The sequence below is a fragment of the Theropithecus gelada genome, chromosome 1 (genome assembly GCF_003255815.1).
Source record: "Theropithecus gelada isolate Dixy chromosome 1, Tgel_1.0, whole genome shotgun sequence".
In the NCBI taxonomy this organism is placed as follows: Eukaryota; Metazoa; Chordata; class Mammalia; order Primates; family Cercopithecidae; genus Theropithecus; species Theropithecus gelada.
The window spans coordinates 161,990,839-162,018,248 of NC_037668.1; the positions used below are offsets into that span (position 1 = coordinate 161,990,839).

Consider the following 27,410-nt stretch of genomic DNA (forward strand, 5'->3'; position numbering starts at 1 on the left):
ATATAAAAGTTAGCAGGGCGTGGTGGCGGGTGACTGTAATCCCAGCTACTCAGGAGCCTAAGGCAGAAGAATCATTTGAACCTGGAGGGGTGGAAAATAAATAAAGACCCTAGGATTTTCAGAATGGTAAACATTAAACAAATAAAGACCCTAGGATTTTCAGAATGGTAAACATTGACTTTAACTTGAAGTCACCAGCTGCACTGGCCCCTAATGAGAAAGTCAGCTTGTTCTTTGAAACTTTAAAGCCAGGCATTGACTTCTCCTCTCTAGCTATGAAAGTCCTAAATCTTTTTCCAAGAGAAGGCTGTTTTATCTACATTAAAATCTGTTGTTTAGCATAGCCACTGTCACCAATTATCTTAGCCGGATCTTCCGACTAACTTGCTGTGGTTTCTATTTCAGCACTTGCTGCTTCACCTTTATATTGTGGAGACAGCTTCTCTCGTTAAACCTGAAGAACCAAGCTCTGCTAGCTTCTAACTTTTCTTCTGCAGCTTCCTCCCCTCTGTCAACCTTCACAGCATTGACGAGATTTAGGATCTTGCCTTGGATTAGGCTTCAACTTAAGAGAATGTTGTGGCTGGTTTGATCTTCTAAGCAGACCACTTGAACTTTCTTCCTGTCAGCAAATAAAGCTGTTTTGCTTTCTTATTACTTGCGTGTTAACTGGAGTAGTACTTTTAATTTCCTTCAAGAACATTTTCCTTTATTTACAACTTGGCTAACTGGCACAAGAGGCCTAGCTTTGGGCCTATCTCAGCTTTCAACATGACTTCCTCCGTAGGCCTAATCATTTCTAGCTTTTGATTTATAGTGAGAGACCTGTGACTCTTTCTTTCAAATGAACACTTAGAGGCCATTGTAGGGTTATTAACTGGCCTACTTTCAATATTGTTGTGTCTTAGGGAATAGGGAGTCTGCAGGAGAAAGAGAGGTGAAGAACAGCTGGTCAGTGAGGCAGTCAGAACATACACATTTGTTGATTAAGTTTGCTGCCTTATATGGGCACCATTTGTAGCACCCCAAAACAATTATATTAGTAACACCAAAAAAATCACTGATCACAAACCATCACAACACATATAATAATAATGAAAAACTTTGAAACATCATGAGAATTACCAAGATGTGACACAGAGACATGAAATGAGCACACGCTGATGGAAAAATGGTGTTAATAGACTTGCTCAACAAAAGGTTGCCACAAACCTTCAATTTGTTTAATAATTAAAAAAAAAAAGGCAGTGTCTGAAGTGCAATAAAATAAGGTATGCCTATAATTTTTCTTCTTTTGAATTATTTCTTTTAGAAGTTGCTTTAGTACGCCTGGCACAGTGGCTCATGCCTGTAATCCCAGCACTTTGGGAGGCCGAGGTGGGAGGATCACTTGAGGTCAGGAGTTCAAGACTAGCCTGGGTAGCATGGTGAAACCCCGTCTCTACTAAACATACAAAAAAAAATTAGCTGGGTGTGAAGGCGCATGCCTGTAATTTCAACTACTTGGGAGGCTGAGGCAGGAGAATCGCTTGAACCTGGGAAACGGAGGCTGCAGTGAGCTGAGATTGTGCCACTGTACTCCAGCTTGGGGGACAGAGCAAGACTCTGTGTCCAAAAAAAAAAAAGAAGTTGCTTTAGTGAAGGAGTCTGTTGGTAGAAACCTCTGTTGTTATTTGTCTGTAAAGGGTTTTGTTTTGCCCACTTTTTTGTTTTGAGACAGAGTCTCGCTCCATCACTCAGGCTGGAGTGCAGTGGCATGATCTCGGCTCACTGCAACCTCCGCCTCCCAGGTTCAAGCGATTCTCCTGCCTCAGCCTCCTGAGTAGCTGGAACTACAGGCGTCCTGTCACCATGTTCGGCTAATTTTTTTTATTTTTAGTAGAGACGGGGTTTCACCATGTTGGCCAAGCTGGTCTCGAACTCCTGACCTCAGGTGATCCCCCTGCCTCGGCATTTCAAAGTGCTGGGATTACAGGCATGAGCCACCGTGCCTAGCCGTGTGTTCATATATTTAGATACAGGCTCACTCTGTCACCCAGGCTGGAGTGCAGTGGTTTAATCGAAGCTCACTGCAGCCTCGAACTCCTGGACTCAAGTGATTTTCTTGCCTCAGCCTCCTAAGTAGCTGGGACTGCAGGCGTGTGCTGCTGTGCCCAGCTAGTATATTTTTTAGATAAAGCATATAAAGCAAGTACAAATAATATGTTTCTTTAGGCATACATATGTTTATCAAGAGAATGGTGAATACAACATTACAGCGCAAGGCAGTGGTTGGGATAGGTGATGAGGTGGGGGGATAGAATAGGAAGGGCTCATAGGTGGATGCAAATAAATGGTAGTGATCTCATTTTTGGGTGGTGGGTTCAAGTGTGTTCATTACGTTAAGAAAAATCATTAATAGCATATATAAATAAGTAGAAAAAGAGAGGCATGCATAAACCAGTCAAGAAAGTGTCATGAACTGTAGATTTTTCATCCAATTTTGTGCACCTGAGAAATAAACAAGAGATAGAACTAGAAATGAAAGGCAGAGACAGAGAGAGAGAAGAAAAAAAAAAAAGCTTCCTATTTTTACCAGCAACCTTTTTTAACTTGTATGATCAAAGATAGCCATGGAACCACCTAAAGGTATCAAGACTCTTTTAAATAAGAACTTTTGTTGACAATTTCATGGTCTAAAATAGCCATTTAACAACACAGTCAAGGCCAGGCACAGTGGCTCATGCCTGTAATGCCAGCACTTTGGGAGGCTAAGGCAGGAGGATCACTGGAGCCCAGGAATTAAGAGAGTAACCTGGGTAACACAGTGAGACCACATCTCTACAAAAACACAACACAAAACAAAACAAAAAAAACCCATAGTCAATATACTGCATCTGATGTTATTAGCCTAATAAAAAAAGTATCAATCAACTTAAACATTCTGGCTTTTTGGTGGTGGTAGAGGGAGGAGGGGGATGAGAGTGGGAGTACAGTGAAGGGCAGAGGTGCTCATCTGCATTTACTGCTCTAGGGACAAGAGGCCTGGGAGCTGCCCCGTGCAGGACCTCCGTGGCCCGCACGCGGAGCCTCGCACCAGCGAGTCCCGGGGGTGCGGTAGCCTTGCCGCCGTCGCCCGCCCTCGCCCCGGGCCGGCCGAGTTCGGACCTGCAGCTCCCCCGCCCTCTGCGCGGTGCTACTCAGCCGCAGGCGCCAGGCTCAGCTGGCTCCCAGCGCGGCCCGGGGAGCAGCTGGGGAAACAAACGCCTTAGCCCTGGAGGCCTGGCTCAGCACAGAAGCGCCAAATAAGGCGGGCCGACTCCACCCGGGCAGCAGCGATTGCTCAGAGGGGGCCGATGACTCACTCGACCCAGCCAGCCAAGCACCTCTCTCCCTCCCCGGGGACCCTCGTCCTGTCCCCCACCACACCACACCACACCCTGGGGAACACACCTGGGGAACCCTCCCAGTTCTTACTCCGCCCCTCACCTGGCGTCCCTGAAACCAAACCCTGTGGCTTCAGTGGCTCAGCCGACTTCTCAGCACAGCTTCCCCGGGAGCTCCCGTCCTTGAGCTGCCAAAACCCAGGGGAACAGGGATTCGCTCCAAGCTTTACAGGGCAGGCATGCTTGATAAATGTCTATTGATCAATGCAAGCATTATGTCAGAGGACAAGGGCAAAAACTGGGCTGGTTCTGGGATGTGTGCGTGAAAGCCACTCTGTTTACATCACCGTGGAAGGGAAGGCTGGGGTAAATCTGAGATGCTTCAACGCAGGCTAGTCCAGCGTCTACAAGTGAGTGTTCTCATTAGTGCGCAGCAGCTCTGGAAGAAGGGGAGGTAACTTGGAGCACACCCCACTTAGCATATGGGGACCCTGGGCCCCAGAGTGGAGAGTGTGACTTGCCTGGCTGGGCATGAGTGGGGACTGTGGAGTTTCCGTGACCTCAATTTTTCTGGGCTGTAAAGTACAGCACTTGTTTTTTTGTTTTGTGTTTGTTCTTTAGTCAGGGTCTCTGTTTCCCAGGCTGGAGTGCAGTGGCATGATCAAGGCTCACTGCAGCCTCAATCTTCCTGGGCTCAGTAATCCTCCCACCTCAGCCTCCTGAGTAGCTGGGACTACAGGTATGCACAGCCATGCCTGGCTAATTTTGTTTTGTTTTGTTTTGGTTTTGGTAGAGATGGGGTTTCCCCATGTTACTCCTGGGCTCAAGCTCTCCTCAGTCTCCCAAAGAACTGGGATTATAGGTGTGAACCACCATGCCCACCCTAAAGTGCAGCACTTTGAACTTTTCAAAGCACTTCCATTTAGATTCCATCCTCTCTCCTTAGATTATCATAACTATCGTTTGTGGATACAAACAAATGATGAACGAGACAAGTGAGGCTCAGAGGTTAAGTGACTTGCTCAGAGTTAAGAGGTTAAGGTCACACTGTTAGCTACTGGCTTGGTCAAGAGTGGAAATAAATTAAGGAATTCTTTTTAATGCCCCAAGATTCCAAGATTTTTCGCCCACTTTGAACACATCATTCACATTTGCTGGAACTCTCCCACTCTACAGCATGGAGAGAAGCCACCCTACTCAAGAAAGAGGACTCAAATTTTATAGGAGCTGGAGAAATGAATGGTCTCCCCAACCTCAGGGGAGTAAGGAAGGCCTTTCCCATGCAACAATCTCCAAAACTACGAATCTGTATATTTGTAGGTACTCCATGGTATACAAAGTACTTTCACATCCATTATCTCAAGTGATTCTTGTCACTTACCTTACCCTGTAAGGTATTCAAGAGGATATTATCTGATATTTTAAGGAGAGTGAAAAGGCTGCAGCAGTTAAGTGGCATGTTCAACAATAATACCCCGTTTCCTTCCCATGTGTTGCATTACATTGTTTCCCCTGAGGTTCTGAGATAACCAATGTAATGATGAAAAACTCTCTATATTCATAATGGAAACCCAAAGCATCTCCCTCCATTTTTCTCATCTCTGTCCTTAAGATGCCCAGGTAGGAGGAAGGTGGAGGGGTGAAACCTTGGTATGGGTCAGGGGACAAACTGTGAGCACAGAGTAGCCCAAGGCTTCCCCAGAGTCATATGGCAAAAGGTGCTACCAGCTCATGGGTGAACCCAAGACTCCATGTCCTGGCCCTGGATCCTGCACCGAACAGGTGCCTTGGACCAGCCTGTATCTGTCATGGAGGCCACCAGGACTCTTTATCACTCTTGAATTTGTAGCAGTCAGTTGTACAACCTCCAAGAGGCTGGCACCTCAGGCTGTCACTCCAAAGCTGCCTAACTGCCAAGGGGTGTCGAGTGGCCCACCATAAGCACAGAGACTTTCCCATCTAGTGTCCCATCACAGACACTAGACATTGTCTTTGTCCCCAGCCCCACGGTTGCTAATTATCTTTTGGCTGGTGACAGCCTCCAGATCTTCCTTTCTCTCTGCCCCTTCTTGCTCTATTCTTGGATTTTTTTTTTTAAACGCTTCTTTTCTTTAAAAATATAGCTGCAGATAAAATATACTTAGCTTCTCTTTCACACATATACATTTAAGAGAATGAAGGCAGGAAATCTTTATGGTTCTCTCCAATCACAGGCCAGCATGAGAACCCAAACCACCAGGAGGAGCCAGCCTCTCCGCCATGAATGAGTAATCCCACTCACACATTTATAGGGGGCTTTATTTAGGGTGTTCCACATCTTATTCCAGAAGCCTGGCCTTTAGCTGAGCCTGCGTAAAAGCCACTTTACATTTTGACTCCCACTTCAAACACAAGTTGGCCTGCCCATCTTCTCACACCTTCATGTGCGATCCAGACACATAAAGGAAGGTACTTCCCAAAGGCGACCCAAGAGTTCCAAGCCTTCTCCCCTCTCTGATTTCTCATCCCAGGATCAGACCCTGTGCACCACCCAGGCTGGCTCCAGGTGATCATCTTCCAAAGCAAAGGCTATGGCCATCAGCACTTTTTTTCCCCCTAATCATTTATTCATATTTTAAATTTTTTGGGACAGAGTCTTCCTCTGTTGCCTAGGCTGGAGTGCAGAGGCACAATCTTGGCTCTCTGCAGCCTCAACCTCCTGGACTCAAGCAAGCCTCCCACCTCAGCCTCCCAAGTAGCTGAGACCACAGACACGCACTACTACGCTCAGCTAATTTTCATACGTTTTGTAGAGATGGGGTCTGACTAGGTTGCCCAGGCTGGTCTCGAACTCTTGGGATCAATTCTCCCGCTTTGCCTCCCAAAGTGTTGGGATTATAGATGTGAGCCACTGTGTCCAGCCATTTGTTTTTTTTTGTTTGTTTGTTTTCTGTTTTTTTAGAGAGAAGCTCTTGCTCTGTCGCCCAGGCTGGAGTGCAGTGGTGCAATCAGAGCTCGCTGCAGCCTCAAAGCCCTGGACTCAAGGGATCCTCCTGCCTCAGTCTCCTGAGTAGCTGGGACTACAGGTGTGCGTCACCACACCTACTTAATTTTTTTATTTGTTATTTTTTTAAGTGATGGAGTCTCACTAAGTTGCCCAGGCTGGTCTTAAAACCCTGGCCTCACGCCTCAGCCTCCCAAAGTGCTGGGATTACAGGCATGAGCCACTGTGCCCGGCCCTTCAGCTTCTTTATTTCCCTTCTAAAACCACAGACACTTTGCCTCTGGTTGCCTGCTGTCATTGGATTCCACTGGACTATGTTTGGGGCTGACTTGTGACCAGTTCTTTATGATGTGGGAAAATGCTCATGATCTAGTATCGGGTAGGAAAAAAAATTAAATCAAAATCTTATTATGCAACGTGTTCCCAATTTCGTTTAAAAAATGTATATATTCACCCGCGTATATAAAAGACTAAAAGACACTACACCAAAATGTTAGCAGTTATGTCTGGACTTGTGAAAGTTTTAGTCTTCTCTTCATGCTTTTCTGAATATTCCACACTTTCTAGGATGATTCTGTGTAGAGGCAGTGCATAGCTCAGAATCTTTTTTTATTTTTATTTATTTTTTTTGAGATGGAGTCTTGCTCTCTTGCCAGGCTGAAGTGCAGTGGCACAATCTTGGCTCACTGCAACCTCCCCCTCCCAGGTTCAAGTGATTCTCCTGCCTCAGCCTCCTGAGTAGCTGGGATTACAGGCACCTGCCACCACGCCCAGCTAATTTTTGTACTTTTAGTAGAGATGGAGTTTCATCACGTTAACCAGGCTGGTCTTGAACACCTGACCTCAGGTGATCCACCTGCCTTGGCCTCCTAAGGTGCTGGGATTACAGGCGGGAGCCACCGCACCTGTTTGAGTCTTTTTTTATTTTTATTTTTAAAAATTTTTTAGAGATGGGGTCTTGTTATATCACCCAAGTTGGATTCAAACTCCTGGACTCAAGCAATTCTTCTGCCTCAGCCTCCCAAAGTGCTGGACTACAGGCACGTGCCACCACACCCTTGGACTCTGAAGTTTGGGAGCCATGATCTGAATTCCACATCCACCACTTGGTAGTTGTGGGAACTTGGATAAAAGTATTTTATCTCTCTGAGCCTTAGTTTCTTTATTTGAAAGGGAAGATAAGAATGACTCCTTCCTTATTAGGATTGTCATGAGGAGGGAATGAGGTCATGCAGTTTTAGCATGTGTTTTGGTGCCTGAAATACAGTAAGTGCTCAGTATGTGTGAGATCCTTTTTACATATTACTTTTATACTCAGGAAAAAAAGTAAATGTTCTTAAAAAATAACCACTTGGCTAAAAAATTGCCATTTGGATTAAAGTACACCGAGAAAACAACAAAAGCCCTTCTGGAGATGTAGTGTCTCTAAAAGTGACTGAAACAAGAATGATCATAGAATAAGGTAGGGTTTAACTATGTCAACGTTCCTATGAAAAGGGAATATACGGCTGGGTGCAGTGGCTCACGCCTGTAATCCCAACAATTTGGGAGGCTGAGGCAGATGGATCACAAGGTCAGGAGTCCAAGACCATCCTGACTAAGATGGTGAAACCCTGTTGCTACTAAAAATACAAAAATTAGCCAGGCACAGTGGCAGGTGCTTGTAATTCCAACTATTTGGGAGGCTGAGGCAGAAGAATCGCTTGAACTCAGGAGGCGGAGTTGCAGTGAGCCGAGATCGCACCACTGTACTCCAGCCTGGGTGATAGAGTGAGACTCCATCTCCAGGAGAAAAAAAAAAAAAAAAAAAAAAGAAAGAAAGAAAGGGGAATATAAGATGGGAAGGTGTTGAATGAGGAGTGATGACTGTGATGAATGCAAAGTTGATGAAAGAAAATATAGATGCTTTTTAAATGAAAAAACAAACAAACAAAAACTCACAAAACTAGCTAGATTAGATCACAGAATAATGGACTGAGCTATAAAGCAACAAGCAGAAGAAAAGCATGTAACCCAGAAAGTAGGGAGAGTCTGTGGGTTGGGTAAGCAGGAATGCTCTGTCTAGCTAGGGCGTTAGAGAGGCAGTGTTGCCTAGGGCCCAGGCAGGATGACAGGGGCTGAGTCAGAAACAGCCCTGGGTTAAACTGGGGCAGAAGTTAGATCGCATTTAGACAAGGGACTTTGGGGATTGGAACTATGGATTCGGCCAGCCTGGGGAGCTCTGAAACACAACCGTTTATAGCACTAGGTGCAGGAGACAAGCTGAGTAAGTTAGGAGAAGGTGCACTTCACTAATCTGAATATAACTGGGAGCCTGGATCTTCTGACATTGTTCTTAAGCAGTGTGGCCTTCCAATAGCCTGACCTGTTTTGTGCCAGTGACACTAGAGGACGTTGGACACCAGAAAGAAGTAAAAAGAGAATCACCACCATTACTAGGATGCCAAATGGTGTCCAGACCTCCTCTCCACCTTGGCATAGTGGCCACATAGAGTCATACAGAGTGGGGCTACAGGGAGCCTCACAAGCTCCCAGCTTGAGTTTGAAGAGGGAGAGCGAAAGGTGGAACTTCCTTAGACAAGGGCTCAATAATTCTAGGAGACCAGTTCCTAAGCCAAGTCTCCTGGGGAACTGGCCATGGTTTCTTTTCACATTCTAGTCACCAACTTCCTAGGAAGATGTCCCCAGTCTCTGTCACCGAAGCCCAGCTGAGCAAGACAGCAGTGAGATCTTACTTTTAAATGTTGGTACCCAACTATAATTAATCTGTAGCATTGTTTGAGTAGGAGGAAGCAGAGAATGTTAGAGTTGAAACATCCTAGAAGTACATTTAGCCCAAACTATTCATTTTACTTCTCAACAAATTGAAGCCCAGAAAGGTTCAGTGATATTTCAAAAGTGATAGAACAACTTAAGTGGCTCAAATTCCAGGTCTCCCAATTTCCAGTCTGAAACTCACTTCTCTAGACCACCCTGCCTGTCATTAAGAAACCTTTGCAATTATTCAGGCATGAGATGATGAGGTTTTGAGCAGGGAAGGCGGCCCTGGGAAGGAAGAAGGTAAAGTTCACCGTCGTCTATTTGTTTAGAGACAATTTTCTATTTCTTTATACCCATCCATCCATCCATCCATCCAACCATTCTTCTTTTTTTTTTTTTTTTTTCCTTTTTAAGATGGAGTCTTGCTCTGCTGCCCAGGCTGGAATGCCATGGCACGATCTTGGCTTACTGCAACCTCTGCCTCCAGGGTTCAAGCAATTCTCTTGCCTCAGCCTCCTGAGTAGCTGAGACTATAGGCACATGCCACAACATCTGGCTGATTTTTGTACTTTTAGTAGAGATGGGTTTTCATCATGTTGGCCAAGCTGGTCTCGAACCCCTGACGTTAGTGATCCACCCTCCTCGGCCTCCCAAAGTGCTGAGATTATAGGCGTGAGCCACCATGCCTGGCCCATCCATCCATTCTTTACTGATCCTCATTCTATGAGCCAAGGACTGTGCTAAATACTGAGTATATAGGAATGACTAAAGCATCACTCTCCTTTTAAGTAGCTTGCAGGCTGGTGAGTGGGCTCAGTGAAAACGCTGCAGCCAAAACCAACAAGTCGCTGCATCTCAGAAACCACGCTGCCATAAGCCTGTTCACATGAACTCTCAGCTAATATTCACACCCTTGTCTGTAAGTCACTGCCTCTGAAACCATCTCCCATCATTGGATGCTATCCCTGAGAAACTGGGAGGGGACCAGAGAATTCTCCCTGTTCCAAGAGAGCCTGGAGCACTTAAGTGATCTATAGGAAGCAGGAGCAAGAACTGCACTTAATGCCAAGCACCTTCCAGCCAGGAAAGGCAAGTTCTGGTTCACGCATTATCTCGGCCAAGCTGCCATTTCTTGCCAGCTAAAGTCTCTGTGTGGGTGTGTGCTGGGAAAAGCAGGGAGATTCCAGTCTGAGACTCTCTTGCCTGTTTATCCAGGGGCAGCTCAATTCCAGTGCAGCTGACAGTTGATCTGGGTGACCAAATAGTGATAGCACCCTTGGGCTACAGCTTCTACAAAAACAAGTAGTGTTGTCACCCAGTCTGACTCCCTCCATCAACAAGAGATTTCCCAGCATTGACTTCTACAGCATCTACTCCTAGGGGAGGAATGCAGGGCAAGAGTAAACAAGGTGAGGTGGTTGCAGCTGTCTCCTCCACTCTGCCTTATTTCACCAGGACTCTTCTTGCTCAAATATCAAGCAAAGCCGTAGAGCTGGCACCAAGAGGGTAACCTGTCTCATGGAAATGATGGGGCCCCTGGTCAGCCCCTTGATGGAGAGGTGCAGGAGGCTGGGGCCTCTGGGCCTTTTGTTACTGGGAGACAATAGGCTATGACCCTTTTATTAATATACTGAGTCCAGAAGTTAGCAGGGAGCAGGTGGGCAGGCTGGTGCCAGGCTCCATGGAAAAGAAAGGGAGAAATAGAGGGACAAAAGAGGAAAAATTAAAATTCAATGACTACCCTGGCTCATATTAGTGAGCCAGGCACTCAGAACATGTATCACTCTGCATTTGTGTATGTTCACATTTTCCAGAGGAAATTGAGTGTGAGAGCCTAAATAATTTGTCCATGGTCACATAGCTGGCCAGCCAGACTTGAACCCAGTTCCATCACACTCCCTCAAATCTGCACTTTTATATAACACCACCTGCTGGGATTGGAAGGCCAATTGGGTGAGTTAGGACACAGAGCATTGTTATACAGAAAGGAACAGGAATGGATTCAGGATTTGGTAAGCTCTGACCCCTAGGGCGGAAAACCCAGTGGAAATTTGCATTCTTTTCTCTATCAATATAGGACCTCAGCATCCTGTTTCCTAGTCCCAGTAAATGGATTTTCCAGTGTTAAGGAAATCTCTTTTCAACTGCTCCTCTTACAGGGCTAAATGGCTTAGGTCAGATATACAAACAGAAAACAGATAAATCCAGGGTCATACTTTCTTTCAGACTTTTTATATTGCTCCTAATGTCCCCTATCAGATTAGACTGTGAGGCCAGGTGCAGTGATTCATGCCTGCAATCCCAGCACTTTGGGAGGCAGAGGCAGGTGGATTGCTTGAGCCCAGAAATTTGAGACCAGCTTGAGCAACATAGCAAGACCCATTTCTAAAAAAAAAATTTTTTTTAATTAGCTGGGTGTGGTGATGCACACCTGTAGTCCCAGCTACTCAGGAGGCTGAGTTGGGAGGATCCCTTGAGCCCAGGAGTTGGAGGCTACGGTGAGCCATGATGACACCACTACACTCCAGCCTGGGCGACAAAGTGAAATCCTGTCTCTAAAAACAAAAACAAAAACAAAAATGAAAACAAACAAAACATAGTAGGCTGTGGGGGTTAGGGACCAGAAGCACACCCAGAGGGTTACCCCGCTGGTCTCAGTGGCCCACTGTCTGAGTCCTTTTCCCCTCTGACACTGGGAAGCCTAGGAGTACAAAAGTTACCAAAGCAAAATCCACTTGATGATTTTTTTTTATTGAGTATTACTATGTGCCAAATACTGTTCTAGGCACTTGGGATATATCAATGAGCAAGACGAATATCCTTGCTCTCATGGAGCTTATCTTCCAGGAGAGTAAATAACCCTTTTTTGTGTATTAGAAAGGCCATGAGCTTTGGTGTCAGGCCTGGGTCAGATATCAGCCCCAACCCTAATGAGCCAGATGATCTCTGGGCAAGCTATTTAACTCACTGAGTGTTAGCTTTCTTATCTGTAAAATGGGAACCATAGCATGTTGTAGGACTGTTGTAAGGATTACAGATAATGCATGTTAATTGCCTGGCACAGAGCAGGGTTCAAAAATGGTTAATACTATTTTTCCAGTCCCAGCTGAATCCACAGATTCTGGGACAACTCACATGCTCTGTTATTTAAGGGCTTCAACCAGAGCATTATCTTTAAGATACCCTAGAGAGAGAGTCTGGTGTGCTGAACAACGTAGTTGGGTTTGAATCAACCTAAGGTCAGTGAATTTTCCCTCTAGAAATGTCTGCTCCCACCCCAGACCTAATGGAAAAGATAGACCTGATTAGTCTCCCTCCCCTGCCGCAAGCCACAGATCACTGGAGTGCAGTGGACATCAGATCTAAGCTGGAATCAGCATCTGTTGGAGTTTGGACTGAGAGACAGAGTTAATTTACTTTGGAGAGCTAAGCAGGAAGGCCACATGGGCTGAGAGATAGAACCTACTGCCTGGTTCACCCGCAACGGGTCCTGTGCTTGTGGGGGAAACAGCAGGAGCCCATCTGTGAAGAAGAGAGTGCTACAGCTCCAGGATGTAGGTGTGGCCCACAGAGGGGCTACACTTCCCACACCTAAGTTCTGTGCTATTTCCCTGTAATGTTCTAATAAAGCTCCCTTTTACTTTTGCTTCTTTGAGTAGGCTTCTGTTCTCACAACCAGATGATCTCCAAGACAAAGCCTGTACCTGTCTCAGAAGGTGGTTGTTGTGACATAATTTGGAAGCATCTGGCATTTAGTCGACATTCAATAAATGCTGTTGAAACTCCCCATGTTCTTGACAACCAGTCAGTCACTCAGCCATGGAAAGAGGAAATCTATAAACGGGCTAAACTAAGGGTGCATCTTAGCCTTATGCTTTATGAACATCTTTATCAATGTGGAAAATGAAGACAATGCTAGTATCGACCTCACCGTTCGCTGAGAATATTAAATGAGATGATTCAAGTTTAATACCTATCACATAAATAATAAATGTTAGCTCAGATTATTACTCCTACCATTGTCATAATTATTTAAGATGTGACAAGAGCTGGGCGCAGTGGCTCACACGTCTAATCCCAGCACTCTGGGAGGCCAAGGTGGGCAGATTGCTTGAGACCAGGAGTTTGAGACCAGCCTGGGCAACATAGTGAAACCCCATCTCTACTAAAAATACAATATATATATATATATTAGCTGGGCATGGTGGCACGCACCTGTAGTCCCAGTTACAAGGGAGGCTGAAGTGGGAGAATCACCTGACCCCAGGAAGTCGAGGTTGCAGTGAGCCATGACTGCACCACTGTACTCCAGCCTGGGCGACGCGAGTGAGACCCTGTCTCAAAAAAAGATGCAACAAGTGTTGTTTTAGGTCTTAATCTAGGCAAGGAGGGAGGATGCAGTGAGAGCAGAAGTGGGAGCACACAGAGAACAGGAGGATGTTCTGGGGAGTGGGGTCAAGGGGCTGGGCAATCAAGAGAAGGAACTGAGATGGAGAAGGGGAATAGGAAGAGGGGGGTCACTGGAATGATAAGCTTTACGTATATCTAGCACTTCAATGTTTATGGGATGCTTTTACCTACAATACCTTATTTGTCTGTCATAACACTCTATGGGGTACATAACGAAAGGTGTTATTATACAAACTTTAAAAAGGGCAAAACTCAGGCTAGGTGCAGATGTGTACAGCATGTACCAACTGAAGCTAAATCCACCCCTTTATCCTTTATACCACATTGCCTCTGAAAATAGGGATTAAGAGGCTGAAATGAGAGGTAAAGACTGGAGAAGAAACTGGAGGGCTTTTCTAGAGAGGTATTGTTTTATTTCTCAGTACCATTTGGATTCCTCTGGGCATCCCAGCAACAGAATATCTCCACCCCATCAGAGGCAGAGGCTCCAGATATAAGCAGGAGATGGTAAAGTCAAGGAACACCAGGAGGCCAATGAAGCGGCTGAATAAACCAGGCTGGACCCACACCCAGCTTCATCACCGTGCCCCGGTCCAGGAGAAGGCTTTCTTTAGCAAAGGACAAGCGCAAGCCCTTTACCATTCAGGCCAGGGTCTCACTGCTAACACCAGGGGCTGCCCTGCAATTATATCTAAAGCCCCTCCCAGCTCAGTTGAGTGTCAGGTCTAGATCTTACCTCCCTGAAGTCAAGGGTTAAATGTGCTCTCCAGGGAAACAAATGCTAATTCTCCGGAGCACTACCAACAAGCAGGGCTTGCTGTGAGTTCCCAGGCTCGGGACAATCATCCCTGAGCTTAAGGTCAGTGCTGCTTAGCCCTTCCTTCGCCTCCTGGATACCACTTCTTCCCAAACCCTTAACATAGTGCTTGGCATATGGTCTATGCTCACTTCATGTTTGTTGGATAAATAAATGGGTACGTGAAAAAGCAAATGAATGACAGACTGGCTCTGGCAATCAAATCAGCCTGGGCTGTCACATTATGGTGACCCCGCCCTCTTGACTCTTAGACCCCAAATCAGAGATCAGCGGCCAACCTGACTTAAACAGCTGCTAAGGAAGGATGGAGTTAATACTGCTTCCCCTCTGCACTTCCTCTGACCTTTTGGAGGAGCCACACCCTGAGGAAAGGGTAGGGCCAAGAATACCCTGGCAGGAGGAGGTCTCTACCCACCTCTTTCCAGGACTTCTGCCTCCCCTCTCAATTACCCTGCCTCTCTCAGCTCAAGGCCCAGTGTGCAAGGAGGAGCTGTGGAGGGGACCGTTAGGAGCTGCACGGTGATGTGAGCTGCACAGTGATGTGGGCAGTGCCAAATTCTTCTTTGCATTTTCTGTAGTGCTAACGACCTTAATTGTTAATAATAACAGCAACAATAACAATCATGCCACCAGCACCTTTATGGTTTCTAGAATCTGTCTTCCAAATTGCTCCTAGCACATGACCTCATACCATCCTTGGAGGGACAGGGATAGTTCTCCCTGCCATGTGGGTAGAGACGTTGGGTACCAGGGAAGTTTGGTGTTGATCTGGTCACACAGTGTTGCAGTGATGGGGTCGAGGGTCCAGTCTTGGAGTGGGGAGAACTGGGCTGTACCCCCAGTTCTGCCTCAAACTAACCCAGCGTCTTTGGGCAAGTCTCGAGGTTCCAGTTCTCCGTCCATCTCAAATACTCTGTCTCAATAAAATGAGACTGGTGACCAGCCCAAAGCCTGGTGACCGCCCTCCCCTGTACAAGGTCAGAAAGCCCCTGAAATGGATGCTTACTGTGCCTACCCTTGCATCCTAACAGATGTCATATGAGTGCTCCCCACAAAGAAGGTTGTAACATGGACGGCAGGGAGGAAACATCAAAAAATCATCCTAATGGTCCATGAGTGCCAGGAGAGCGACAGGCGGCAGGCCGCTGCTGCCAGATGCCATCCTGCCCACGGTACCGGCGCTGGCTCAGACAAAGGCTGGAGGCCTTCCAGCGAGTGGGATCAGACAGCCTCCCTTACCTGCCAGACCGATTCTCCAGGATGCTCCGAGTGTCCTCAGTCGGGATGCAGCAGCATGCCCCTTCCTCCCCATCTCCCCTCCCCTCCTCCATCAAATCTATTCTTTCTCTTTAAAATCCTGTTTGGCAGTCACCTCCTCCATGAATAATTTCCAGTTGAGCCCTGCCAAATTCTAGTCTCCCCATTCCTACTAACACCCCTTCAGCCCCCAGCCATCCTATTAGTAGCTACCAGCCATCACTAAGTCATATGTCCCTGTGCCAGATGAGATTTCAAGTGTGTGTTCCCGGTCTTGTATCCCCCTAGACAGAGGACGAATAGGGCCGGTATTTCCTATCTCCTCCTTTCTTAAATTTTCCTCCATCTTCAGCTCCCAAGATAGGAAGCAGGGCATTCGGGACACAAGAATAGCGGACTATAGATGGATGATACATTCCTCTCTACCTTGGGCAGTTTCCCTGGCCAGTTGCCAGGAAGGCTAATGCTAGAATCTCAGCCAGAGTCCAAACAAGGGCTCTGCCAACATGTCTACCTCTAGGGCCGAAAGTCTGGATTGGCAAGGAGGGTAAGCTGGCCTAGCAGCTGGCGACTTTGCCCGAATTTCTAATCCAACCCACAGCTCACATGAAAACCTAATCTCTCCAGCTCACAACACTGACTACAATCCCACTGACATTACTCCAATGTCGAATAATATTGTAGGTGAGCTAAACAAATTGCCTTTGTAGGTCAAAAGCGGTTGTATATTGGCATTTTCATATGGTTCAATCTAATAACTTTTGAGGGATTATGTGCCCTAGGAAACTTTGTGAAAATTTGAATTTCTCTACCTCTAGCTAATATGCCTTAGTTTCTGGCCTAGGACATAGCAGAATTACGGCCTTGGAAGGTACTTCCTAATCGAAGTTCCGGGCAGGTGGAGGTGGGAAATCTTAGAACCTGTTCTACTCCCAAACCTCAATGGTGGCAGTCCAAAGACATATGCTTTTTGGCCTCTTTTCCCCTGCTTATCCTGGGCAGAAGGGTGGGATTTGCAAGTTGTTACATTGTGCTAGATTCTATCTGTGATAAAAGAGTTTGGTTTGGGCATTGAGAGTTTTACTCCTTTGTCTTCTATAGAAGAGGAGGGTCTTGAATCAGGAATATCTGTATGTCCAAACTTGGTTTCATGTAACAGTGCAGTTGATGAAGGCTCAGAGATATCCCCTGCTTCAATCAAGGTTACACAGCAGACAAGAGTCCAGATGACCACTTTTCTGACTCCCAGTCCCGTGCTCTTCTGGCAAGCCTGGCAGCCCACTAGAACAAACTCCTCCCTGTCTGCCCCCTTCCAACTTCCTGGCTCCCGCTCTTTCAGGCTCCCTCACCAACACAGAAGGGGAATTGACTAAAGGATTAATAGCCCTCGCCTACATGAGCCTACGTAAAAAGAGCCCTGAGTCATGTAGGGCCTAGCCCCAGGGTTTCCAGGAGAAGAGAGGGAGAGAAAAAGAGAGAGAAGCCATCCTGGAAACTCAATCTCTCTCCAGAGCGAGGACCAGGATGGGGAGGTGGGGGTGGGTAGCACAATGATTTGGGTCAATGACAGGACAGTCAGGTGTGCTGTCCTTGCCAAGGGATTGCCTAGAAGGCCTTGCTTAACTCAGGCGTGAAGGCTCTGGGCAGGCACTGCTTGCTGGTTTCTTCCAGAATCACCTAATTAGAGAATTCTAAGGGATGCTAAAGGTTGGTCAGCAACAATCTCTGGGCTGTTTGGTCAATTTCTTCTCTTACAGCCTGGGACCGCCCTCCTCAAAAGTTAGGCGGGTGACTCTGGAAGCCCTCAGTCCCCAGGTTCCCTCAGCTGGCCGCATGGCATGGTGGGAGGATGCCTGTCATCCTGCCTCCCTTTGTGGCCCACCCATCAGGGCACAGCTTCTCCTGTCTGGACAGAAGAGGCTGTGGGTGGGGAGCAGTGAGGGTGGGAAGGAAGGCTTCCTAAGGGACCTTACTTTCTCAGAAGATCCCTCTGTGTGTTCCATGGGGACTCTCAGCACTCAAGAGCTTAGAAAAGACACTCCTATTGGTCAGGAGTTTTGCAGATAAGGTGAGAAGAAACCAGGAATCTAGGAGTGCCTCTGGCATGGACTTCTCTCTCTGGCTAAGTGTTTGGAAAAATTTCAAACCTGAAAGGTTGAAAAAGATAACACAACAAACAACTGCAGACCCTTTACTTAGTTTCATCTTTTTTTTTTTTTTTTTTTTTTGAGACAGGGTCTCACTCTGTCAACCAGGCTGGAGTACAGTGTCATGATCACAGCTCACTGCAATCTCGACCTGTTGGGTTCAAGTTATCCTCCCGCCTCAGCCTGCTGAGTAGGTAGGACTACAGACAGGTGCACAGCCACTATGCCCAGCTAATTTTTTATTTTGTAGAGGTGGAGTCTTGCTATGTCATTCGTCTCTACAAAACAACAACAACAATAACAAAATTAGCCAGCCATGGTGTCATGCACCTGCTCCAGCTACTTGGGAGGCTGAGGTGGGAGGATTGCTTGAACCTAGGAGTTTTAGGCTGCAGTGAGCTATGACTGCACCACTGCACTTCAGCCTGGGTGACAGAACAAGGCCCTGTTTCAAAAATAAATAGGGGCTGAGCGTGGTAGCTCATACCTGTAATCCCAGCACTTTGGGAGGCTGAGGAAGGTGGATCACCTGAGGTCAGGAGTTTCAGACCAGCCTGACCAACATGGAGAAACCCCATCTCCACTAAAAATACAAAATTAGCTGGGTGTAGTGGTGCATGCCTGTAATTCCAGCTACTCAGGAGGCTGAGGCAGCAGAATCGTTTGAACCCAGGAGGTGGAGGTTGCAGTAAGCTGAGATTGTGCCATTGCACTCCAGCCTGGGCAACAAGAGCAAAACTCCATCTCAAAATAATAATAATAATAATAAAATTAAATAAATAAATGAGGCCGGGTGCAGTGGCTCATTCCTGTAATCCCCACACTTTGGGAAGCTGAAGCAGGTGGATTGCTTGAGCCCAGGAGTTCGAGACCAATCTGGACAACATGGTGAAACCCCGTCTCTACAAAAAATATGAAAATTAGCAAAGCATGATGGCATGCGCCTGTAGTCCTAGCCACTTGGGAGGCTGAGGTGGGAGGATAGCTCGAGCCCAGGAGATCAAGGCTGCTGTCAATTGTAATAGTGTCCCTGCACTCCAGCTGGATGACAAAGCAAGACCCGGTCTCAAAAACAAACAAACAAATGAAGAGATACATTTCTGTTGCTTATTAAGCCACCCAGTCTATGATGTTGTTTCAGCAGCCCAAACTAAGCTATGCTAAGACCAATCTTTCACCCCATTGGGTGAAAGATTTAGTATCCATTAAACGCTAGACTAAATCAGCTATTAGAGTAGAGGCTGCAAACTGGTCAATTTAAAGTTCCAACCTGGCACAGTGGCTCACTCATTATTCTGGTGCTTTGGGAGGCTGAGGCAAGAGCATCACCTGAGCCTAGGAGTTCAAGCTATGGGCCACTGCACTCCAACATGGCTGACAGAGTGAGACCCTATCTCTAAAAATAGGTAAATAAATAAAGATAATGTTGGCTAAAAGATGCAAAGTTTCAATTAGACAGAAGGAATGTTTCTGAGATTTACTGCACAACATGGTGACTACAGTTAATGTAACGCATGTTTCAGAATTGCTAAGATTTTAAATGTTTACACTACAAAAACAATGATAAATGCGTGAGGTGATGGATATGTTGATAGTTTGACTGAATCATTCCATAATGTATACATACATCAAAACACCACATTGCATCCCATACATATATGAAACTAGTATTTGTCTATTAAAAATTAAATTTAAAAAAATGTTTTTTTTTAAGATGGAGTTTCACTCTTCTTGCCTAGGCTGGACTGCAATAGCGTGATCTTGGCTCACTGCAACCTTCGCCTCCTAGGTTCAAGCGATTATCCTGCTTCAGCCTCCCAAGTAGCTGGGATTACAGGTATGCACCACCACGCCCGGCTAATTTTCTATTTTTAGTAGAGACAGGGTTTCTCCATGTTGGTCAGGCTAGTCTAAAACTCCCAACCTCAGATGATCTACCCACCTCGGCCTCCCATAAAATTAAATTAAATTTAAAGAAAAATGTTGTCATTACTACTAGATTTTATTAGTTGGAATTTACTTATTTATTTATTTATTTGATACAGAGTCTTGCTCTGTCTCCCAGGCTGGAAGTGCAGTGGCGTGATCTTGGCTCATTGCAAACTCCGCCTCCTGAGTTCAATCAATTTCTGGCTAATTTTTATATTTTTAGTAGAGACAGGGTTTCACCACGTTAGCCAGGTTGGTCTCAAACTCTTGACCTCAAGTAATCCACCTGCCTGGGCCTCCCAAAGTGTTGGGATTACAGGCGTGCCCAGCTGGCACCACCGTGCCCAACTGGCATTTACTTTTTAATTTTTTGAGACCGAGTCTTGCTTTATCATGCATTCTGGAGTGCAGTGTCATGATCAGAGCTCATGGGAGCCTCAAACTCCTGGGCTCCAGCGATCCTCCCACCTTGGCCTCCGAATGTGGTAGGATTACAGAGTGAGGCCTTGTGTCTAGCCTCGTTGGCATTTCTGTTAAGAGTTTTCCCTCCCTGCTCCTCCCTGTCCAGGTCAACTGTCAAAATAAACTCAAGGAACTTTTAATCTTCAATGTGTTACAATCTATTACCATTATCCTTTTGAATGCTCAATGCGTTTCACATCTGGCTGGCGGGAGACCCTTTAAGCCAGCTCCTGTGCCAACATGTCATGACATGAGCACGCTCTAGTTTCCGGCACAACATAGTTCATTTATACTTTCCTGGTCTCAGACTTGGAATTAGTCATTTCTTCAGGGAGCCCTGTTCCTTACAACCTTCCCCGTGGGAAGTTGTACTTAGAAATAAAAATCTAGGTGTGTTCCTGTCCACAGTCCTTTCAGTGGACAGACCCACAAGATATACAAAAAACCCCACAAGATTCTTTTTCCCCTTCCCTGGTTCCATACTTATATCTCTCTTTTTCCATAGTGAGACCCTGATTTCCAGAAATATCACCATAGTTACTCATTTCATCTATCATACAGTAAACAAAACATAGTTTCCAATTTATGACACAAATACTACAACCAATAACATGTCTACAAAGTAAAGGTCAATATTTCTTTGTAGTTTTTTTTTTTTTTCTTACTTAAAATATGAATTCCACAAAGAATATAGAATCAGGGTTTTAAGCTTAAAAAGTACTTGAATTAGGCCAGGCGTGGTGGCTCAAGCCTGTAATCCCAGCACGTCGGGAGGCCAAGGCGGGTGGATCATGAGGTCAGGAGATCGAGACCATCCTGGCTAACACAGTGAAACCCTATCTCTAGTAAAAATACAAAAAATTAGCCAGGCGTGGTGGCGGGTGCCTGTAGTCCCAGCTACTTGGGAAGCTGAGGCAGGAGAATGGCGTGAATCTGGCAGGCGGAGCTTGCAATGAGCCGAGATCCTGCCACCCCACTCCAGCCTGGGCGACAGGCTCCATCTCAAAAAAAAGAAAAAAAAAAAAACAAAATTCTTACTTCTTCTGCTTTCTTATCCCAAAGGTGGCATACTATATACTGTACTACGTCTTGGTTTTTTCACTTAATAATATATCCTAACAATCATGTCATGTAAGTTCACAGGGCTCCCAGTCATTCTTTTTTTTTCTTTTTGGCTGCCTAGTATTCTATTGTATGGATGTACCATTGTTTGTTCAACCATTTTCTTAAGAATGGGCATTTGGATAGTTTCCAATGATTTCCTATTGTAAATATGCCTTTAAAAAACACCTTGTGGCTGGTCTTGGTGGCTCACGCCTATAATCCCAGCACTTTGGGAAGCTGAGGCAGGTGGACTACCTGAGCTCAGGAGTTTGAGACCAGCCTGGGCAACACGGTGAAATCCCATCTCTACTAAAATACAAAAAATTGGCTGGCGTGGTGGCGTGCACTTGTAATCCCAACTACTCACAAGGCTGAGACAGAATTGCTTGAACCGGGAAGGTGGAGCTTGAAGTGAGCCAAGATCGCGCCACTGCACTCCAGCCTGGGTGACAGAGCGAGACTCTGTCTCAAAAAAAAAAAAAAAAAAAAAATCACCTTGTACGTATCTTTCCATATTTGTGAATGAGCATCTTCTGGATAAATTCCTAGAAGTAGGGTTGCTGGGTAAATGTGTATGTAGCTTTGTTAGATGCTGCTAACTTCCTCTCCATTGAGGGTGTACTACTGGTTTGTACTCCTGGCATTGATTATGCAACCTAGGTAGACCTTGCTATGAGGTGTTCTAAGCTAAGACTTTCCTTGAACCTAGCTGAGAGTCCTTGACCTTCCTACCAATAAACACACTGCTCCAAACTCCCTCTGCCACATCCCAAGTGAAGTGGCAGAAAGGCAAGAGGAAGGGGGTCTTATTAATCCCATCCCAGTTCATCTTCCCTGAGTTGTCCCAGGGGTTTGTGCGTGAAACTTGGGAAACTAGAGCAGAGGTGAGTGATGAGGCTGAGGATCTCAGGCAGACAGGAACTGGGGTGAGGAAAGGTAGAAATGGGGGCTCTGCCCCTTGGCACCTATGTTCTCAATCCTTTTCTTTCCTTCGGCCTCTCCACTATCCCTTCACACATAGACTGCCTCTCAACAGCCTCTTCTCTGACCTGGGGCCCTTGGCTCTGGTTCTCACTAGATCCTGCCTGGTTTCCCTCCTCAACCCAAGTTGGTGTAGGCTGAACACAGAGGACTGGCTTAAGGTAGAGGCAGAAATAGAAAGTCTCTGTCATTTCTGTTTTAACATGTGCGGAGGAAATAAGTCAGTGGAACAAGAATGGCTCACACAAGGGAAAGAGGAAAGAGGACACAAAGAGAGATACTGGCAGAGGAAGCCAAGAGCAAAACATTCCACACAAGCATTTTGGACTCCAGCCTCAGGGCCTGCTCTAATCCTATGACCTGTAGAAAAGGGGAAATGAGTGGAGAAAGGTTGTCATCCCAGTCTGACAAGGCAGAGGCCTTGCTTTTCTCATCGCTCTTTCCTTCTCAGCCCTACCCACCAAATACCGACTGGGATGATAGGAATCAATGCTTATCTAAGAAACAGGGAGCTGGACTGCATAGGGAGCCTTGTTTGAGAGGCACCCTTTGGGGGAAGAATTCAGATTGCCTGAAGAATCCTTCCAGAGAAGGATAGTTAAGACTCTGAGTGGGGTGTTCCCCTTCAAGGTCAGATTGCTAATCTAACCTTGGAGTTTGGAGCTAATCTAACCTAAATCCAACAGTTTTTTAGGGGTTTGGTAACGGGGTTTGTCTTGGTCATTCTGGGGACTAAGAATGAACAAGATTCTTTCCTCTCTCCAAGGTTTAGTGGGTCTGCAATGCTCTGTCCTAGTGGGCAGGGCTGATCCATGTCTTTGGGTGCTGGGTCCAAGGCCAGGAGCATTGAAAAAAAAAAAAAAAAAAGAGAGAGAGAGAGAAAAGTGCCCATCGGGGTTTCGGAGTTTTGGAGAGAAGCTAAATTCTTGAATAAGAGGCAGTTTGCAGTGGAAGGCTTGACCTGCTGACAGGTGGCAGGGAGCAGCCTAGCCCCTGTTCCTCTCAGGACCTCGGGTCAGTGGGAGTGGGGAAGAGTAAAGCCTCCCGATATCCTGGCCCAGGACGTCCAGCCCCTACACACCACCTTACCTCTTCCAGCACCCACACCTTCGGCAAATTCTAACCGCTCTCCTTCTGCCCCTAACTGGGTCCTCTCATTTTGATTTTCTTCTGACGAAGACCACAGCAATGTGACAAATCTGCCTAGCCACGCCCTGTCACCTCTACCGTGGAGAGCAGGCTTTTCATTGTGCAGAAGGGAAACTGGAGGCCAGACGGCGGGTTAGGAACTCGCTGGCATCAGGCTGATTCCAAGGCCCCCTAAACTGCCCGTACTTCTCTCAATGCGCGTTGACCCAGCGCTCTAACGTCCCAGGCTCTGTGCTGGGCGCTGGGAGTCCCAGGGGTAAGACAGGCTGTGCTCCTTTGACTTGACCTTCAATCCAGAGACTTGGTGGTAAATGGAAGGGAGAAGGGTCTGAGGCTCGGCACGACCTGGAAGGCAGGAAGCCTCCGTTGGCAGCTCAGTTCGCATTCTCCACGGAGTTCTCAGACTACGGCAGAGCCCGGGAGGGTGGAGCCCAGCAGCGGAGAGGCTGGCGGGGCGGGGTCGCAGAGGCCGCGGAAAGCAGAGGGGCCGCGGGGTTGCGCAGTCGATCCCGCCCCGAGCCCCGGGGGAAGGGCTGAGACTGCGGGAGCCGATTCCCCGCTTTGGCAGCGACCCCAGGCTCAAAGCCGCGGGAGCAGGCAACCCGGTGCGCGCTAAATAACGACCTCACGGAGAAGCAGTCCCTGAGCCCGTCAACATCGACCCCTAATCAGATTACTGAAAATAGGAAGGCCGGCTGCAGGAATAGTGACACTCTGGGCCCCCACGATGGGAGGCCGCGGCGGAAGCGGCGTGATTTTCGGGGTTGCACCTCAGCAAGATGGTGGCAGGGAGGATGGGACTCCCGAGGAGGAGCAAAGAAATGGATCCCCTCCCTCCAGAACACGGGCATTGATTCTGTCTTGGGGCCCCTGCCCACTGGGGAAGGCCTCATTCCCTTATCGACCAGAATACAGGTAGGGAAGAGTCCAGCCAATGGGGTGCAGTCAGATCAATTAACACCTCAAAATGAAAATCGGTTCCTGTTGCTTCCTCAGCCCCGAGATGAGCTCTCCTCTAAGTGTTTTGCTTCCTTCTCCCCCAGTTTCTCAGCTGTAGCCTTTACCACTCCTCCAAGCCCTGGGGCTGAAGGCAGGTGTTTCCTCTCCCCCAGCCTGATTCCCACAGATCTGTCTGCTTCAGGGTTTAGGGCCCACCTTCCAGAACACGGCTTACCAAGCTGCCACCATCCTTCCTGCCCCTCCCAGAGTCTGCTCCCCAAGCCACCACCCTCAGCCAAGGAGGGTAACTCAGCTCATGGGCTAGGAGGCCTCTTTCCGTCCCCTTCTTCCTAAACGCTCCTGGCCCAGCCCCTCCTCACCCCCAGGCTCCTTTCCTGGGCCTGGCCCAGCCTGGAATAAGCTTGGTCTCCTTCCTCCAGGTAGAGGGCCCAGAGTGAAGGGGGCACAGGAGGGCCTCCAATGAGAAGCCCTGGAGAAAGGGCAGCTTGGGGAGGGGCTTAAGGAGCAGGGCGAGGGTCTCTAGACTCCCTGCCAGACTCCTCACCCAGAGGAGGGAGCACTACAGAATGGGATTTTGTTTCCCTTCCCTCCCCAACTCCTTTCCCCTCCCCACAGGGGCCTCAGTTGAATGCCGGCCTATTGCTTCATCTGACATTCCCCCTGCCCGGCCAGCAGGCGCCGGCATCTTGTCTGCAAGTTATTGTAAGTCCGGCAGGAATGCCCAGGAGGGAGGTGCCTCTGGCCAGCAGAGTGCCCACTCCCCTCCCAAGATGTGGCTGGCCACTCCTGCACCCTCCACACCCAGTTGGAGAAGAGCGGCGGGTACCCTCAGGGAGGTGGAGGAGTGTATGAGGCCAGACTTGACTCGGGGAAGGATGCCAGCAGCCCCCTCTACCAAGAGCGAACCAAGTATGTAAGAGAAAGAGAGAAGGGAGAGCAGGAAGGACAATCCCATTCTTAATTCCTAGCTCTTCAGCAAACCAAGGAAGTGACCCAAGATGCTCAGGGACCCTTCCACAGATGCCTGTGGCCCACCCCGTCTGCCAAACACTCACCAGCCCCACAGTCTCCAGCCTTGAAATCGGAAACTTTTCAATTCACCCTTCTCCTTCCTCCCCTTTGGGACCAGAGATGTGTGGGGCGGTGCCCTCGGAGACACTCATACAGTTGGTTCTGGACGCTCACACACTCTCAAACAACAGCGGTACGAGGGAACTCCCAGCTTTTTCCACAGCTAATTATAGATGTGAAAGTCTGAGGATGTTTTGCAAGCAACACAGAGAAACTGCTTAGGTTTCTCTGCAAAGCTAAAGAAATTTAATTTGTGCACTCTCCTTCCCCCACTCCTCCCAACTTCTCCCAGCCCACCTCTACCCCATGGCCCCAAAGTGCCCCTCTCCTAGTTCCCGCTGCAGCCCCCCTTTCCTGCCGAAGATTTCTTTAGTTCCTTTTTTTTTTTTTTTTTTCCATCTCTCTTTTGGGCTTTTGAGAAAGGGAACAGACACGGAAAATATTTTTGCAACAGTTTTCCATCCTGCGTCTCATTCCCAAGCCAAGGGGGAAGGGGAGGGCAGGAATGGAATGGGTTGAGGGAGGGGAGATAAATGTTTTTTCCAAGAGTTCAATTTTGGTGTCAAAAAGAGAGTCCCTCCATTCCCCTACCCCATAGCACAGGAATGACAAGAACTAGGAAAAGAGAGATAAATCACTTATTTGACTATACAGTTTCTCAGAAAACAGTATTTGACAAATCTGTGCACACACACATATTTTTAAAAATCCTCCACACCCAGTCGCATGAAATATGCTAGAAAGAGGAAAATCGGGGAGTTTTAGAAGCCACTGAGAGAAAAGAAAGAAACAAAGTTTGCAAATCACAAGTCAATTCATTCTCTGCAAGCCTACCTCTCTTTCTAGCAAAGATCCAGGTTTCTCCAAGTGGGACTCTCCCTCCGGGTTTCCATGGATGGGGGTAGGGTGGGGTGACCACCCACCAGTCTCCCCAGTGTGGCAACCAAGCTGGAGACGCTGGCTTTGCTCTCTTGCCTTTCCGGCTAAGGCCGGGGAGTGGGCTGGGTCTCCTCCCCCTGCCCTTCCAATGGGAAGGACCTCTCAGGTTCCTGAAAGAAAAAGGGTGCAGGAGAGCTGGACGGGTGTCTCTGATCTTGCTCTCTTCAGAGGGATGGTTCCCCAGGAAGTTCGTGCCCCCCTCCCAGCCCCCAGCGTTGGACAATCTCAACAGCAGAGCTTTCTTAAGAAAATGCTTGTCATGGCAACAGCTCTAGCTAACTCGGGCCAGACTCCTGCTCACCAGCTCTCCCCAAGCAGTGCGGGAAGAGAGAGGGGAGGAGCAGGAGCTGGAACAGAGGTGGGACTTGGCATGAGGCCAAACCATTACTCTACTGTTAAGGTGGCCCGATTCCTGCGGTTGCTTCCTGGTTCGTCTTAAGGGGGAATGGGGAAAGAAAGGGAAGGAATCCTCTCCTCTGTCGGCTTTCTTCCCCACCCTTGCTCTCACTTGTTGAATAGAAAGCTGAGTGGGGTGGAGGAGGGGTGAGGGTGGAGGTGGGGAGTGGATGTGGGTGGCGGTATTCAACGGTTGCTGGGCGGAGGGGAAAAAAAAGGAAGCTTCGGCAGGCGGTTGGCTTCCTGCAGCTCCTATGGGCCTCTCAACCCCTTACTCACTTAGATCCAGGACCCAGAAACCCAAGGTGTCTGTGGACACTTGTATGTCCCCTCCCACCTTCCTGCTCGTCTGAATAGGGGGTTCCTTGGAGAAGGAGAATAAATTGTTTTGTAAACACACACACACACACACCTCCTCCCCGACACCTTATATACAGGTCACATTTTGTTCCCTCTTGCCCCTGTACCCACCAGAGGTATACTGACAGTGCATGAAAATAGCTGCCTACTTTTGAGTCCTGCTATGCGTAGGCTATGACACCAAAAGCTTTGTCTATACGATATCATTTCTAGTCCTCATGGCAATTTTGAAAGGTACTTGTTATTAGCCTCATTTCCTAGCTGAGGAAATTGAAGATTGAGTATCTGGCTGAAGATTGAGTGTCTGGTTCATGACAGAG

At 47.5% G+C, this 27,410-nt stretch overlaps 1 protein-coding gene across 2 annotated transcripts in view; it reads right to left on the reverse strand.

The window, feature by feature from the left end:
• Positions 1-26,655, reverse strand: part of ATP2B4 (ATPase plasma membrane Ca2+ transporting 4) — a 115,362-nt gene extending 88,707 nt beyond the window's left edge. The window contains exons 1-2 of one of the 2 annotated variants that reach the window (XM_025380539.1): positions 26,636-26,655; positions 26,230-26,444 (exon numbers count right to left, since the gene is read on the reverse strand). The gene's annotated coding sequence lies outside the window, so the exon portion shown is untranslated. Of the gene's footprint in view, positions 1-26,229 lie in introns of both variants that reach the window. The other variant, XM_025380547.1, reaches the window with a different exon arrangement.
• Positions 26,656-27,410: the final 755 nt, after the last annotated feature.